This window comes from Sarcophilus harrisii, chromosome 2 (assembly GCF_902635505.1).
Source record: "Sarcophilus harrisii chromosome 2, mSarHar1.11, whole genome shotgun sequence".
Lineage (NCBI taxonomy): Eukaryota > Metazoa > Chordata > Mammalia > Dasyuromorphia > Dasyuridae > Sarcophilus > Sarcophilus harrisii.
Genome location: NC_045427.1, coordinates 351,901,667 through 351,920,031, shown reverse-complemented (window position 1 = coordinate 351,920,031; position 18,365 = coordinate 351,901,667).

Here is an 18,365-nt window from a genome sequence, read left to right as displayed (position 1 = left end):
CACATTGAAAAAGAGGTAACCACACAACTCCTTGTTCTCCCTTTCAAGCTCAAGAAGTTCCCTTTATTTTTGATATAATTTCTTTGATAGAAATTCCTGATGGAATTAATCCATATCCAGTAGTTCTTTGTTCTAAATGCAGGCACTGCTGTGAGCTGATCCAAAGAAGCGGAAGGATGGGAAGTCCAACTTCCTCTGGAACCTTGCAAGGTCCTGCTCTAGCCAATGGGTGAAGGAGAAAAGGAGACCCAAGTATAAAGCCAAAGCCTTTCCCCCTGGGCTATTCCTTCTCAGGATTTCTACTGGAATACTGCACTTACTTCGATTTCTAAATGACTCTTTTTCTAACTAGTATGATAATTTATAGATGGTTCCTAGGAGATAACTAAATTCCCTTGGCGTAAGTGAACATGATTTTTATGCAAATTGACCATAGTTTGATGTACTTTTCCAGCCTATGATTGATTAGACTATTTACTTTAAATAGGACAACTGGGTTCAGTAAATATCAGCCAGCCCTGCCCTTTTTTTTTTTTTTTTTTTTTTTTTTGCACAGTATGAATGAATATGGAAATATGTTTAGAAGAATTGTACATGTTTAATCTATACAGGATTGCTGTCTTGGTGAAGGGCTGGAGGGAGGAGAGGAAGAAAAGCTTGGAATACAAGGTTTTTGCAAAGGTAAACATTGAAAACTATTTTTGCAAGTATTTGGAAAAATAAAATATCATTAAAATGTTTAAAAAAGGAAAAAAAAAAAAAAAAAGCTAGGTGGCACAATGAATAGAGCACCAGCCCTGAAGTTCACCAGGACCTGAGTTCAAATCTAACCTCAGACACTTAACACTTCCTAGCTGTGTGACCCTGGGCAAGTCACTTAACCCCAATTGCCTAGGGGAGGGGAGATTTTATTTTGGAAAGAAAAAAAAAGAACAAACGACAAACAATAATGGCTGACTTAAATACATGGGATTTTTCTGTCTTTGACTTCACCTCCCTTGCCACTCTAAAATTCTGTGAGAATAGCTAGAACTATTCCAGCATAGAATTAGTGACTGTTTTTAAGGGAAAGAATGGGGATTGTGATTTTGGGTTAAAAATCAGATGAGATTATTTTCTAAATTTTCAGCTCTTAACCTTCAGTGATTCTTTTATATGCAACCTACTCTCTTCCTATCCAATTCTGGGGTATCTGTCCAAGATACTACTTGGGACCTTAACTTGATTGCCTCCTATTCTAGTTTTGAAATATTAGTGGCTGAATACTAGGAATAGGACAGAGAATGCTAAAAATCATACCTATCCTACGTCATCTATAATTAATTTTACCAGTTAATTTTGGGTCTTGAAATTAATGATTAATAAGTGCTTAATTATAAGAAAGAAAGAAAGAAAGAAAGAAAGAAAGAAAGAAAGAAAGAAAGAAAGAAAGAAAGAAAGAAAGAAAGAAAGAAAGAAAGCGTTAGTATTAAAAGAGAGTAGCTGCAAGGAAAGCTTTATATGAAACTGAGAGAGCAAATTGACCTAATACATTCAGGTCATCTGGTTCAGGGAATGATGGACAGCTTAGTCTACTTTGCTTGTCAGAGACATCTAGTAAGTAGATAAAGATATGTTTTGTATCTCTTTACCTTAGTTATGTCTTGTCACCTTTCCCCTGCCTTCTCCATAGAATCATCCCCTATAACAACACATACAAAAAAAAGATAAAATAGTGTAAGGCTTTTGATGCAATTAGACTTTAACCAAGTTATAAGGGGGAAAAACAAAGACCTATTATTGATATCTTTGTTTTTAAATTACCAAATTTCTCCCAGGGTCTTTCCCCTTCCCCTCTCCCAGAGAAATATCTCATATAACAAACATTTTTAAGGAAATATGGGTTAAGTGACTTGTCCATAATCACACAGTTAGTGTGTGACTGAGACCATATTTGAATTCAGGCACTTTTGACTCCAAGTTTAGTGTTTTAACTAGTGTATCACTCAGTATTCCAACATATAATTTCCCCCCATTTATTTGTTTATTTTAAACTTAAATACAAAACAGTAAAAGAGAAAAATTGTCATGTGCACAGCAGAACATAAGAGGATTCAAAATATAAAGCAATAAATTTCCATTTCAAGAAAGCCTACACATTGTGTTCAGAACTGTCCATTTTTGCTTCGTTATAGGTTTTCTTTTGTTATAAGCTTTGCCCTCTTTTTTTATTCTTTTTTCCCTTTCCTCTCCAACCCTTACCACAAGAAGACTACAATTAAGCATCTGCGTATATATATGTATATATGTATTTGTAAATAGAGAGACAGAACTCAGATTATATATATATATATATGTATACATATACATATATATGCATATACACACAAACATTTATACATATATGTACATATATAATGCTATTTTTAAAGAAAAAAGGAAGGGGAGAAAAATAGCAAAACTATTAGTCAATAGATATTTGTTAAGTATGTTCCAATTACCATGCTAAGCTTTGAGAATACAAAAAGAAACAAAAGACAGTTTCTATCCTCAAGGACCTCACAATCTAACAAGAAAGATAAAAAATTAACTTATATGAACAAACAAGCTATATAGAGGAAAAATAAAAAATAATTAATAGAGGGGAGGTGCTAGAATTAAGAGGGGTTAAAAAAAACTTCTGTGGATGTGGATTACAAAATAAGAAAAGAAAAAAAAAGCATTGCCAAGTATACAGTAGTACATAGGATAAAGTTCAATTTAAAATAATAAATTTCTATTTCAAAAAAACCCGTATAATAAATACTACACATTGTTTTCAAAGTTGCTCAATTTTCTTTGCTGATTTTCTTTTGCTCTTTGCTATCTACTTTTTATCCCATTTTCCCCATCCTTCCCCCCCATATCTATCTACATATTCATATATATACATAAGCCCTCATACATATATGTTAAGACTGTATTATGTTTATTTTCTCCTATCATGTTTCTCTCAAGATGGATAACAACTTCCTTCATAAATCCAAGTCTTTCCATGTTTTTCTAAGTCAACTAGCTTATCATTTTCTACATCACACCACAGCAATATCCCAACCTAATCACATCCCAACTGAGAAATTGTCTATGAAAGTTTTTTCCCAAATTTTTTGTATTCCTTCTGTTCTTGGCTACATAGGTTTTATTTATACAAGAAAATTTCAATTTAAAATAATTGAAATTATCCTTTTTATTCTACAATAATGCTCTCATTTTATAATATAGTTTAAGGTCTGATACTTTTGAATCTACTTCCATTATAACTTTTTCCCCTGGTTTCTTTGAAATTCCTGTCCTCTTGTTCTTCCAAATGTACTTTCTCTCTATTTTTTAACTCAGTAAAATAAACTTTAGTAATTTAATTGAGATAACATTGAATAAATAGATTAGTTAGGTAAAATTGTGATTTTTAAAAATTATATTGGCTTTACTTATCCATAAACAATAATGATTACTTCAATTATTTAGATCTGAATTTATTTATATTAAAAATATTTTATATTTATGTTCATATAGTTCCTGTGTCTGTTTTGGGAAATATATGTTCAGGTATTTTAAACTGATTTAGTCTAAATAATTAATAGAATAACAGCTTGGTCCCATAAACTGTTACTTCAATACCCAATCATTCTCGTATCATTTTGAAATATTGAAGGACCTCATCTTATACACAAATATATAAACATAAGTAGGCAGATGACAAGGCCAAATACTCATTAACTTGGTTGTTTAAGATAAGGGATTGCAACAACTAGATTCATCACAAAATGACAGTTCAACTTGCCCTCATCAGAGAGATTTTCTTTGAAAGGAAGCAGGTTAGAACCACTACAGCAGCATCAATACTGATTCTCCACGCTAAAGCTCAAGAGCAGAGAATGACTCAAAATATGTATAACAGGATAAAGCATCCTTAGTTCCAATTGCTTTCAGGTGAGAATAGAATAAACAGCTAAGCATATGACAGGATACACCAACCTGGGTCAGAATTAGCCAGGTAGAAAGATTTCTTATATGAGAAACTGAGTCAAGAGGGCCTTACCTTAGCCTTCCCAAAGTCATCTTCCCAACCAGTTTCCTAGAAACAGTTATCCACTGGTCTTAGATCTCAGACCTCACCCTCATTGAGCTGCTGGCATTTTTCTTGAAGTGGTGAAACATTAGCTGAAGGACATAACAAACCTGAAAATTAAGCTCACAAAGAAAATTCAGGATCCCAAAACATTTTACCTCAAACAGCAGTCATAGGCAACTAGATGGAGCAATGGATAGAGCACCAGCCCTGAAGTTAGGAGGATTTGAGTTCAAATATGACCTCAGACACTTAACACTTCCTAGCTCTATAACCCTGGGCAAGTCACTTAATCCCAATTGCCTCAGGGAAAAAATATATATAGCAAAGTCACTAATTAGAATAGGGCTGGACATAATTATTATCAATATTCTCAATTTATTGCAATAAATTAGCTAGCAAATAAAAACTCATCAGACCATAAAAAAAAATCACACAATATTCTACATAATTTTCTTTTCTTTTAATATTTCTGTTAATTGAATAATGCTTAAAATTTATTGTGATGTAAAAAGCAATCATTAGAATTTAAGAGATTGCACATTAATCCTTTTGAAATAAGAATAAAATTTTGAGTTTTAAGATGGAATTTTTGTTGTAACATAAAGGAAGTGAGGGAAGGCAATAGGCAGAGATGAGGAAAGAGAGCATGATGGGGAAAGGAGACAGCCAGAAAAAAAAAAAAAAGTCCACAGATGAAATAGTGTTTTGTTCAAGAACAATAAGGAAGCCAGTGTCACTGCATCAGAGTAAGTGGCAGGGAATAATAAGGTGTAAACATCAAAAAGAAGAATTTGTGTTTGATCTTAGAGGTGAGCCATTGGAGTTTATCAAGGAGTGTCATGCATTTTAGGAAAATCCCTTTAGTTCCTGAATGGAAGATGGATTAGTCAGGCAGAGCACCAGCAGGATATTGAAGTAGTTCAGATATAATAAGATGAGAACTTGCACCAGGATGGTGGCAGAGTCAGAGGAGAGCAAGGAGACATATTTGTTTTGTTTTGTTTTAATAATAACTTTTTATTGACAGAACCCATGCCAGGGTAATTTTTTACATTATCAGAACTTCTGTTCTGATTTTTCCCCTCTCTCCCTCCACCCCCTCCCCTAGATGGCAAGCAGTCCTATATATGTTGAATATGTTGCAGTATATCCTAGATACAATATATGTGTGCAGAACCGAACAGTTCTCTTGTTGCACAGGGATAATTGGATTCAGAAGGTAAAAATAACCTGGGAGGAAAAACAAAAATGCAAGCAGTTTACATTCATTTCCCAGTGTTCTTTCTTTGGGTGTAGCTGCTTCTGTCCATCATTGATCAATTGAAACTGAGTTAGGTCAAGGAGACATATTTGAAAGATGCTACAAAGATGAAATTGACAGGCTTCTGAGGGATGGAGGGAAGTCTAAAGGGAAAGAGAAACAATTCTTTTTAGAATAAGTTGAGTATACAAGAAGTCTACTTTGTTATTTAGCACAAGATCTTTGAAAAGTAGAGATGTGAAATTGGAGGTAAACAGTTTGGTTAGAGCTGGTTGTGTAGATTTGAGAACCATCAGCATAGAGATGGTAATAAATTCATGGCAGTTGACAAAATTACCAAGGGAAGAAAAGAAGAAGGTCCAGAAAGGAGATAGATAAGGAGCAGTCAGATAGGAAAACCAGGAGAGACTGGTGTGCCAAAAACCTAAAGAGAATATCAAGAAGGAAAGGATGATTAACAGTGTCAAAGGTGGCAGAGAAGTCAAGCAGAATAAGGAATGAGATTTTGGATTTAGCAACTAAAATATCACTGGTAACTCTGGAAAGAATAGTTTCTATGGTATAATGAGGTTAAAAAACCAGATTGTAAGAGATGAAGAAAAGAATGAAGAGAAAAAAAGTGGAAGCACCTTTTGTAGATGGTCTTTTCAAGCAGTTCAGGCACCAAAAGTAAAGGAAATATGGAAGCATCAGGGATGGATCAGTGAAAGTTTTTGAGGCATTGGGAGAGATATGATGGGTAAATCTTTTTTTTTAATTGAAGTTTTTTATTTTCAAAACATATGCAAGGATAATTTTTTCAACATTGACCCTTAAAAAACCTTGTGTTCCAGTCTCCTCCCCCCTTATCCCCTCCCATAGAGGGCATATAATCCAATATATGTTAAACATGGTAGAAATATATGTTAAATCCAAAATAGGCATACATATTTATATAATTATCTTGCTGCACAAGAAAAATCAGATCAAAAAGGGAAAAAAATGAGAAAGAAAACAAAATTCAAATAAACCCTAACAAAAAGAGTGAAATGCTACATTATAATTTACCCTCAGGTCCCACAGTTCTCTCTCTGGGTGTAGATGGCTCTCATCATCACAAAATCATTGGAAGAGGCCTGAATTATCTCATTGTTGAAAAGATCCACTTCACATCTCTCAGCTAGGATGCTAGGATGACAGGAAAAGATAATGATGAATGTTGGAGGGGATGTGGGAAAACTGGGACACTAATACAATGTTGGTAGAATTGTGAATACATCCAAGCCATTCTGGAGAGCGATTTGGAACTATGCTCAAAAAGTTATTAAACTGTGCATACCCTTTGATCCAGGAGTGTTTTCACTGGGCTTATAATCCAAAGAGATCTTAAAGAAGGGAAAGGGACCCACATGTGCAAAAATGTTTGTGGCAGCCCCTTTTGTAGGGGCAAGAAACTGGAAACTGAGTATATGCCCATCAGTTGGAGAACGGCTAAATAAATTGTGGTATATGAATGTTATGGAATATTATTGTTCTGCAAGAAATGACCAGCAGGAAGATTTCAGAAAGGCCTGGAGAGACTTACATGAACTGATGCTGAGTGAAATGAGCAGGATCAGGAGATCATTATATACAACAACAATACTACACGATGATCGATTCTAATGGACGTGACTCTCTTCGACAATGAAATGAACCAAATCAGTTCCATTTGTTCAGTAATGAATAGAACCCTTTTGGCCCTGTTTTTTCATATCAGCCCAGATCAATGAGTATGGTAGCAATGTGCTGGCCTAGTTGTAAACTTGCTAGTGGTTTTAATCGATGGAAGATATGTGTAAAATATCCTAGTATGTTCGAGAAGTCGTGTGTATGGATCAGGGGTTTGATTGGTATTTTGTTTGTCAGTGTGTTAAGTTCTGTTGCGATTAGGATGCCCATGATGGTTACAATTAGGGTTGAGAGTTTTGTTAAGGTGGGCAGCTACACCCAGCGAAAGAACTCTGGGAAATGAATGTGAACCACCACATAGCATTTCCAGTCCCTCTGTTTTTGTCCCCTTGCATTTTTGATTTCCTTCTCAGGTTAATTTTACATTATTTCAAAGTCTGATTCTTCTTGTGCAACAAAATAACTGTATAGATATGTATATACATAGTATTTAAAATATACTTTAACATATTTAATATGTATTGGTCTACCTGCCATCTGGGGGAGGGGTGGGGGGAAGGAGGGGAAAAATTGGAACAAAAGGTTTTGCAATTGTCAGTGCTGAAAAGTTACCCATGCATATATCTTGTAAATAAAAAGCTATTTTTAAAAAATCAACTACCCAGCCAAAAAAAAAAAAAGATCCACTTCCATCAGAATTGATCATCATATAATCTTGTTGCTATGTACAATAATCTCCTGATTCTGTTCATTTCACTTAGCATCAGTTCATGTAAATCTCTCCAGGACACTCTGCAATCATTCTGCTGATTGTAGAACAATAATGTTCTATAACATTCAGATACCATAACTTATTCAGCCATTCTCTAACTGATGAGCATCCATTCAGTTTCTAGTTTCTTGCCACTACAAAAAGGGCTACCACAAACATTTTTGCACATGTGAGTCCCTTTTATGGTGAGTAAATCTATAGGCAGTAGGGAAGAAGTCTGTAAAGAGGGAGAGATCAACTATAAGTGACACAGTGGGGATAACAGAGGAGGAGACTTGATAGAGGAATTCGGGAGGAATGGTAGTAATTGAGCAGGGAGAGGGATTAGCCTTGATAAGGGGTAAAATCAGCTCTTCATATGAAACAGGGGTGAAGGAAATAGTGGCAGAAGGCATATATTAGTTATAGGAGATTGTTATTGTTTGTCCTTTCTTCTCAAAGAGGATCAGGACATCAGGCAGGTGATGCCATGATATGCAAGTAAATTAGATTTAAGTGAGGGAGGGCTGTGCAGGGTAACCTGCTTTACTTTCCCCTACAGAACCACCTGGGTCTAGTGCCAAGATTTTTTTTGAACTAGGTGAAAGAGGAGATTCTTTGCCTCAGTTGCTACCTAATGTTAATCACTGAATGGGCAAGGTTAAACTGAGACCTCTTGAAGACCTTAGCTTAAAAAGGTCAGGATTCCCATTGCATCCAGGGCCATCTCCACTTGTCCTGATCTATAGAGGATAGAGAAGGGAGAAGAAGGAGCTTGAGGTAAATGGCTTCAATTTTCTCTGTAAAAGACAAGAAAAGGTTCTCAGCTGAGATATTATGGGGAAAGAAAGCTGTAGGAGAATTGTGGGGAATCAACTGAAATTATGTAATATAATCATAATAGTTACATGATTTTCTCCACTTTCATTCATCAGTAGGTCTGAGGAGGGAAAGCAGTAGTTGGGAGTAATCCAATGCTAAGGTTAAGAAACTGAGTAGTTGGGGTATTTTAGGAAGATTTAATAAATTTTCCTGGTATGAAAGCAAGAATTGGGAAGAAGAGAGAAATGGTGAGTCATGGATCAAATTTGTTGAGGAAGGAATGAAAGTGACCTGGAAGTCTGAAGACAATAGCTAATGGGTATTATTGGGTATTCTATTGGGTATTCTATTATTGGGTATTCTATGGGTATTATTAATGGGTATTCTAATAAAGAGGGAGGGGAGGTTTTGCAGAACTGAAAAGCAGGGAAACTGAGGCAGGACTGAGTCAGGATAATTAGGGAAACTGAGTCAGGACAATAAAAGAACTGTGGCATAACAGGATGAAGGGAATTTGTTGCGGGATGAGGTATTTGATTAGAACTTGGGGTAGGAAGGTTGAGGGGGATGGGAATAAGGATTTGGGTGATGGGCAATAGGGGATGAGATTTGGATAATAATCTACAAGGGTTCAAAAATCACTGGATTATGTAGAGTATGGCTAGATGCGAGAATGATCATCACTGAATGGAAGCCACTACTCTTCCCAAAGAAATCTGAAAATCGAATTGGAGACAAGTAGAGCATTAAATGAATCTGCTAAAAGAAATCTGGATTTGGATCTCACTCTGTTCAATGTTATAGGCCAGAACTCCATACTTGAAACAAGGATTCTTACAAGGTGCTAAATGGAATTGATAATACAATAGTTATCTAGTTTAGCATGGTGATTTGTGGTGGTTTTCCTGGAGACAACCTTAGTCTCAGTTGAAATAAATAATTACTCCAAAATCACAGCCAGCTGGTAAAAGTGCAAACATTTATTTCTCCTTACAAATTAGCCCCTTTAGTTGAGGTCTATCTCTCTGCCTGGCTCCAAGAGATCTTGCAGCTTTGTCCTTGGCTTCTGCCTCTGCTTTCTTCAGCCTCCAGCCAGCTCCGAATCGTGGCTTCTCATTCTCCAGTCTGTCCCAAGCTCCAAGAGCTCCCTCTATTTATGTGATCTCCCAAAGGTTAACTCCGCCTTCTGGAGGGAGAGGGATTCTGGGTTATCTCCCAGAGTGCTCTCTGGTTCTAAGGGAGGTGTGAATTCAGATCTCATACTAGCCCTGAACTCTCCCAAAGGTGTGAACTCCATTGAGTACTTAGATACTTATGAGCTCTCTAAGGGTGTGAACACAAGCATTGTTCAATCAGTTCCACTTAGTACCTAGTTCAAGTTCTGGCCCAAAACTCTTTCTAAGATTAAATTAACTCCAATGTCTTAACACTTTGTAAAGATTCCAACAATCACCCTTGAATTTTCACCTTGTTTCAAGTTGAGTTGACACTAGGATTCCAACAGTGATTAATAGTTCTCTAGTTTAGTACAGGTACTTGGTACTTAATATAGTTCCACAAGATTCACAGTTATGATAATGTAATTGTAATAGAGCATATAAACTGGGACAAATTCAGCCAGACAGATTCACTCCATCTCACACCAGTGTGGTGGCTGACCTGTCCTCCTGCATTTCCTCCACTTAAAACCATTTGGATTTTATCCCTGGCTATTCTTGTGGTGATTACTCTGCTGAAACAAAGGCTGGTCCAGAGACCTCCAGAAAACCAACCTGAACACTACAATTCAATAATACTAATTTAAGAAAGGTAAAAGGATTTTATTAAGCATACTAAAGCAGTTGGCAGTTGGGTGTGGCTGACCTCCAAATTTAAAAATGCATGCTATTTTTATGGACAGAAATAAACAACTTCCATATAAGAACAAGATAATCCTGTTTGCTACACTGTAATATGAGAAGGTGGGATAAGTGCCACCTCAGTTCTTTCCCAATTACAGTAGCAGGGAGACAGAATTAATGCACCTGCAGACTATAATCTCCTTTAAGCTGGCTGTGCGCATACCCAAAGTATAAATGAAAATTATACATGGAGTTATTCAGGCTGAACTTCACACAGATCAATATCTCAAAAAGGTCGGAAAACATAGATAATATTCCACATCAGTAATTCTCCCACCCCTGCAAAGGAGTAAGGTAAGAGTATCTTTTCATATCTCTTCTTTGGATACATGATTGTTATTTTTTAGCATTTATTTTTTATTGCTTCCTGTTCTTTTTTACATTTACATTGTTATAATCGTTGTGTATATTATTTCCTTGGCTCTGCTTATTTCACTATATTAGTTCATGTAAGTCTTTCTGGGCTTCTCTCTTGCTTTCCATAATAGTTGTACTAATTCACAACTCCATGAAGATTGTATTAAAATCTCTATTATCCCACAACACCTCCAACATTGACTATTCTCATTTTTTGTTGTCTGGACCAATTTTAAGTATATGAGGTAAAACCTCAGGATTGTTTTGTTTATAAAAAATTGATTACAAAAAAGAGAAATATAATTTATCTGATCATTGTTGATTTTGAGCATTCTTTCTTATAGTTATTGTTTATCCTTTACAGAATTTTTTATTCATATTCTTTGACTAGTTGGCTATTAGGAATAGTGCATATATTTAACATCTACTGATTATTCTGCCATCGGGGGGAGGGAATAGGGGGAAGGAGGGGAAAAATTGGAACAAGAGGTTTGGCAATTGTCAATGCTATAAAGTTACCCATATATATAACCTGTAAATAAAAGGCTATTAAAATTTTAAAAAAAAGGAATAGTGCATATAGATATAGATGTGTATATATTCATGTGTATACACACAGGTATGAATATGTGTATATGTATGTGTATGTATATATATATTTCTTGGATACCAAATTCTGAGGAAATTTGATACAAAGATTTTAGGAGTGGGGAAGGATGGAAGTAATTTATACTCTACATCAAGTTTATGGTGTTGATGACATTTTGATAAAATACTTGACATATTCAAACTTCGGACTTTTTACATGATGCAGTATATTTCTTTTGCATCTGAAAATGTTTCAATGACTTCAAGCCAGGTGCAATTCTACACATCAGATACTATCCAACCCCAGTTTACTTTATTCTTTTATTCTCAGAGTACTATAATCCTAGGCAACAATACTTCAACTTTTCTATTCCTGCTGTTCAGGAAAAGAAGGATGCAGATAATCAAGTTGCCCCAGAATGGTGAGATGATGACAGGGGCAAAGTATGTTGGCAGAAATTTTAGATGCAATAAAGGAAATGTTGCGTAGATCCCAGTGTAAGAGGTCCACAATCTATAATGCCTTCTTCTACTGAAATGTAGGAAAGGGTGAAGGAAGAGATGCTGTGGGAGTGAGTTAGGGATTGGTCTTCGTGTTATTTGATGATATTCTCTCTTCCTTAAGGTTATTATTTTGTTATAGATAAATGCAATTACTCTACCTATTGAGTACATTTATTATTATTTGGGGCAATTTTGAAAGGATATGAGGATCTGAAAAAATGTCTGTCCATCTTTCTGGTCACATGACTTGGAAATCCAAACGCTTTCTCCTATAGCACAAATATGACCAAGTCAGACACACCCACCGTCTGACCCCCCTTTCCCACTGATGTGAACTCTTAATCAGTTCATCCAGCTTCCATATTTAGTAACTCTAATCCTGCCTTCAACCTCTGAGACCATCTTGATAAGCATATCTTTAGACAAGTCTGGGACCTGGTCAGTGACATGGCCTCTACCTGGCTCCTCCTTGACACCTCCTTGACCTGTCCCTGATTCCTCCCCTTTCTCCCTGCCCTTGCTCCTCCTATTCCCTGAGACTTTAAAGGTTCCTGCAACCAGAACATTACTCAATCATCTATGATTCTGCCTTGCTTAGTCATATTCGGTGAATCTGTGAGCTATTTCATGTAATAAATGGCAAATCTTTGTTCCGTGATAAATGCTCATGATTTCTTCATGAGAACCATTATGTTCTCCCACAGTCTAAAACTATGCTCAATCTCCTTTACCACTTCACCACCATCCAAAGAATTCCAATGGCTCTATTGCTTCTACAATCAAATCTAAACAACCCCCTTTGGCATATAAAACTCTTCATAACCTGACCCACTCTATCTTTCTTGATTTATTAAGCACATCACTTCCCTTCAGACATTCCTACTTTCATACTGTTACACAAAACACAATATCTCCTTTCTCCATGACTTTGCACAGACTGCCTCATTTCCTCCTCCTTCCCATATCTGGAATTATGCAGTCAACTAGTTGTACTGAATCAGTACGAGGGACTCCATTTTGAAATTTGTTTACTAAGTGTGCAGCTAGCCACAAGATGGGAGTTTCCTGATAACTTCTATGATATTCATACCCATATGAATTCAGTTTCAAAAGTCTGGAATAAGTTCCAGAAGGATGGGAAGAAAATCTAGTTTCCATGACAATGGCTATTCTCTTGGCTCCCAAATATCTCATAACTAATGTATCTATAGGAGGTTTCTCTCTTATGTATCCTCATAGAAATTATGCGTTGCTTGTGTTTCCAATGCCTCTCTTGGTGCAAAAAACTGATTCCGAAGTCAACTCCTAAATTATAACAGCAGAGAACAAGATGATGCAATTGAGGATATATATCTAATTTATTATGAGTATTATTAGTACTATTATACTACATTGTGAGTATGATTACTACCAACATGGAGGAAATGCCTTGCAAAGTCAGCTATTTGTGCTGTTAATGAGTGACTCCATTTTTAATCTTGTAGGAAATGGAGGTGGAAAGTATGTATCCTATCTCCCTATGATACTATAATGAAGAATTAATTGAGGTGGCATTAATCCTATTTCTTCATAGGATTTCTTCATAATTATTATACTAATTAAAATGTTTAACTTTATATTGAAATTGTTTATTCCTGTCTACCAAAGGCAGCACTGCATTTTGAATGCTTGCTGTCTTTGTGTGCTAATAAACTCCTTTGTCTTCTTTCCTGAGTTTTGATCAGGATAAGACCCAAACCAACATTTCTTTTAACTGAATGAACTCTCTTCTCACCTTGTCTCTTAGAATTCTTAATTTCTTTCAAGACTCAGTTTTTCTTCTCCTACCCCCAAGCTAGTAATTTCTCCCTTCATCCTTTACCTCGTATTTGTTTTGCATGAGGTCTTTATATGTACAAGTTTTGCAATGTGTCCAAAACTGAACTCTTTTTCCTCACAAAACCTCCTCTTTTCACACTAATTTCTTTCTTACACCACCATTATCCCAGTTACCCAGGCTTACAACCTAGACACCTTCCTTAACTCCTCATTCTCTATTACACCTCATCCCCATATCCAATATATTGTCAAAGTCTATCAATTTTACCTTCACATTTGGATTATTTCAATAGTCTGCTAATTGGTCTACCTTCCTTAGTTCTCTTCTCATTCAAGTCCATACTCCATTTATTGCATTTAGCTCTTAAAGTGATCTTTCTAAATCAAAGGTCTAAATATATCAGCTCCCTGATCAATAAACTCCAATAGCTCCTTGCCACCTCTAAGACCAAATTGAAAAGCATCTGATGTTCATAATCCAGCTATAACACACAGTGAAAATAATGAGGAAATACAGAAGTTACTAAATGAAAAAATGGGAACTCTATAGAATCTATTAACAGGATATAAAAAGGCAGCATTTAATTCCATCAAAAATAAAGGGTAAGCAAAGTTTAGAGAGATGTAGGATTTTGGCTCAGTAAGAAGACAGATGAAACTCAGTTTTACACTGACAATCCAACATTCAAAAGTGTTTCTATAATGCCCTGAAGACTAATATGGTTCATATTAACTAGTGCTACATATTAACTACTCAGCACTGGTAGCTGGTTATTTCATAACCAAGTATTGAGGAGATCCAGGATTTTTTCCCTCTCTTCTTTGGAGATTAGGACTTAGTCCTCTGAAATCAAGGGAGGATGATGAGATGAAATCTTAAAATTGTTAACCCACCCAACTAGAGAACCATACAAAGAATTTGTCACAGGTGTATTTTGAATTAGGAATTGCTACTCTGACAAGGAAAGGAGGGAAGAAAGGAAGAAGGGAGGGAGGGAGGGAGGAAGGAAGGAAAGAAGAAGAATCCTGACAAATACAGTACAAAATGGAGTTAAATTATGTCAAATTGTAATAAATCACTCCGCTCTTTTAAAAAATCCTCTTTCTAAAACACCTACAAGAAACTTCCCCAGATGCTCTTTAATTATAATTGCTCCCGTCAGTTGATTATTTCCAACTTATCTTGAATATTTTGTTTATATATAGTTGTTTGCATGTTGACTCCCCTCTTAGACTGTTAAATCTTTGAGAATAGGAACTGTCTTACTTTTCTTTATGTCCCCAGAGCTCAGCAGAATCTTCACACATAATAGACAATTGGAACTCCCCTTTAGAATTAGAAATTCCTTGAGGACAGGAACTGTCTCAATTTGTTCTGATAGCTAGCATAGTATCTGGTGATGGGGTGAATATGTTGTATGGAGAAAAACATTGAGTGAGACTTGATAAAATTTCAGGTGGAGTTTATTTGCCGGTGGCTGCAAGGGACATAGCAAGACCCAAATTAAGCAGCCCCAAACAGCTGAAGGCCAGGGTTTATAAAGGCTAAAACTACATGCTGGAGGGTATTAATTGCATAAGCACGAAGATACAGAAGCACACATCAGAGCAGGGGAGTACCAAGAACAGGAGTATAGGATGGGGTGCTTTAACCAGAGCACAAGGACATTGCATTCTGCTTAATCAAAATGGCCTCTGGTTTCTTCCAGAATCCCACACAGAGACTAAGTCCAGCCCAGCAAGAATTTACCATCATATCTCTATTTCAGCTACAGTGGAGAAACTGGTTTGAAACCCTTCAGAGTTGAGTTTTCTGTTCTGTTTGGGTGCTAGCACATTGGGTCCCCAAATATAGTTGGGCTGACAAGCCATACAACTCTGAGAAGTACCAGTGGTAGGCCACGTGGCACTACTTGGTTCTCGGTGACTTTGGGCACAAATCTGGGTGCTTTTTAAGTACAACTTGGTTTGGGTGACATTGGACAAAAATCTGGGTACCTGTTAGCACAAATCTGGATGCCATTAGGCACGATTTGGTTCTGGATATTTTCTTGTAGAAAATGTAGAAAAATACATGTGGGCACTCTCTGTGAATGCAAGGAATGCACCTGGTCTGATCCCTCCAGTTCTACACTGGAGTTTGGAAACCTAGTTAATCTTTGAAAAGGCTCAGTTTGGGTTTCTGGGAGGGAGAGATTGCCAACCTGAAAACTCCCCTTACAGCACTCCTGAGATATCAGGAATTTGCCCCTAGTTTGTAATTTGTTAAAGGTTGTGTCTATGCAATCTGTTTTTGTGACTTGTCTGTTGTTATGTTGATTTAAGGAGTTCTCTTAAATTTTAAGAACAACGATTGAGGAATTTGGCAATTGGTCATTTTGAGATTGCAAAGGTGCTTAGCATAAAACAAATGCTTTATGAGTATTAATTTCTTTATTGAACTTTATTGTAATCTGTTGGCACTATTTTGGGAGGAGGGAGAATAGAGAAAGCTTGGCTGCTTTTAAAATCTGGCAGAAAAGCAGTCTTTTTGAAAACCTGTTAGCAGAAAAAAAAAAAGCCAATATCTGATTGATTATCTGAATCAGATTGCACCTCTGAATGGGGGGAGGTAAAAGAGAGAACAAAAGAAGCTGATGTCAATTGCTTTAAAGAAAAAACTCTGGCAAAGGAATAGCCTCCTTATCTAGTCAAACTTCCGAGCCTGCTCAGACTTCTAAGAACCAGTTTTAAAAGAGAGAGAAAGAAAAAAATAACCAAATAGTAATTCAGTTTGTCTGCATCATTTAATTGGAATTTAGGGAAACTTACTTAAGTGGGAAAAAAAGGTCTATTGGTCTATTGAATTTGAGGGAGGCTTAGTTTTTATTTATCTGATTATCTGATTCTGTTTGAAAACCCTAATAAGCTATAAAAGTTCCCTGCTTCAGTGGCTCTGGGCCGAATGATTTTTGGACATGAGTTCTGTTTAGTTGGCTAACCTAAACTCTTCACATTAAAAGAGTAAAAACCAATCTCTGTTTTGGCTCAGTTTTTCTGGTATTATACTATGTACCTGATTGTAACCTAGTATCTAAGTGGGCCCCAATGAGGAACAAGCGACTCTGTAGAATTATCTTGCACAGACAGAGCAATATTGTACTGACAGGCACTGTTACCTTATATAATTTGAGGTTTAATTACAGATGTCAATTCCTGAGCCTATTTTGAAAAAACAGGATGGCCAAGACCAGCAGTTGATTTACTGATTTATACAATTACATAGTTAGCATACCTTTTTTAGGATCTTTTTCCATAAAAAGGTACCACCTTTCCCTTTGATAGTTAGGAACTTTGCCCTCTGTCTAAGCATCACAGTACAGCTTTGCCCCTTGATCTGGAGATGGTTTGAGCCTGTGAATTCATTTGAGTTGATTTCCCACCTTTGTGACTTCTTGTACCTCATCATCTAGTACTCAGCAGAGATTTAATATTTCCTAATTGATTTCTCAGGCTATTAGTTCTATCTCTGATTCCTACATACACATCCCCTCCCAATAATTTTGTACTTAGTTAACATGTGAGAACTCGATGAGGATTTACTTTCCACAGAGTAATGAAAATTAAATTAGAGAAATAAAGAGAAATGAAACTTAAATTAAGACAGTAAAATTGAAAGGTAAGAAATGAAGGCTAGGATATGGAACAAGGAAACAAAAAGGAAAATGTAATCAAGGGTGATGATCTCAGACTTTCAGATATTGTAAAATGAAATCAGAGGTAGGGATTTAAATAAGAATACACATTATAAAACATAATTAGAGGTGGAGATTTAGATCAGAGGAGGAGAATTAAACTCTTTAGATAACAGGGAATCAGCCAATAGGGAATAAGGGGAAGGACTAAATTTCAAACAAAGTGAATGATAAGGAAGTAATGCTGTAACCAGGGATAGAAATTCATACTTATGTGTGGGGTGGGGAGGGAGGGATTATTTCCAGATTGGTTGTGGCTTCTGAAGTACTCAGGAAATAGGATTATCAGGGGTGGGACTTGTTTTCCAGATATTAAAAAACACAAGTATTGATTGCAGAGGTTTCTATTCTATAGGTTATCCACTTCTGCAGTTGTGTAATTAAATATTTATTAACTTCACTTGCCCCAGGTCCAATGGAGTTATTTCTCACAAACATGAATTTATTAAATATACATAGGAGGCACTGTGCTAAGTGCTGAGGATACAAAGAAAGACAAAAACAGTCCCTGCCTTCAAGAAGCTAACATTCTAAAGGAGACAACATACAGACAACTGTGTCCATACAAATTATATACAGAGTAAATGGGAGGTAATCTTAGGAGGAAAGCATTAGCCACGGCAGGGACCAGACTAATAGCAAAAGGTAGGACATGAGCTTAGTCTTTGTCAAACTCTCAAAATAAATGACCAGAGTCACAAGGTGATGACCCAACTGTTAATTCTGAAAAATAAATAAATAAAACCAAAGAGATAACAGTAGTTGTAATCAAAAAGCTTTCTTTAATACTTTGGGGCAGGGAACAGTGAGGTAAGGTTGCCTAGAGACAAAAATTCTATTTGCAGCCGGGCTTCATGACTGGGCTGACGAGAAAAATCACTTCTGTGAT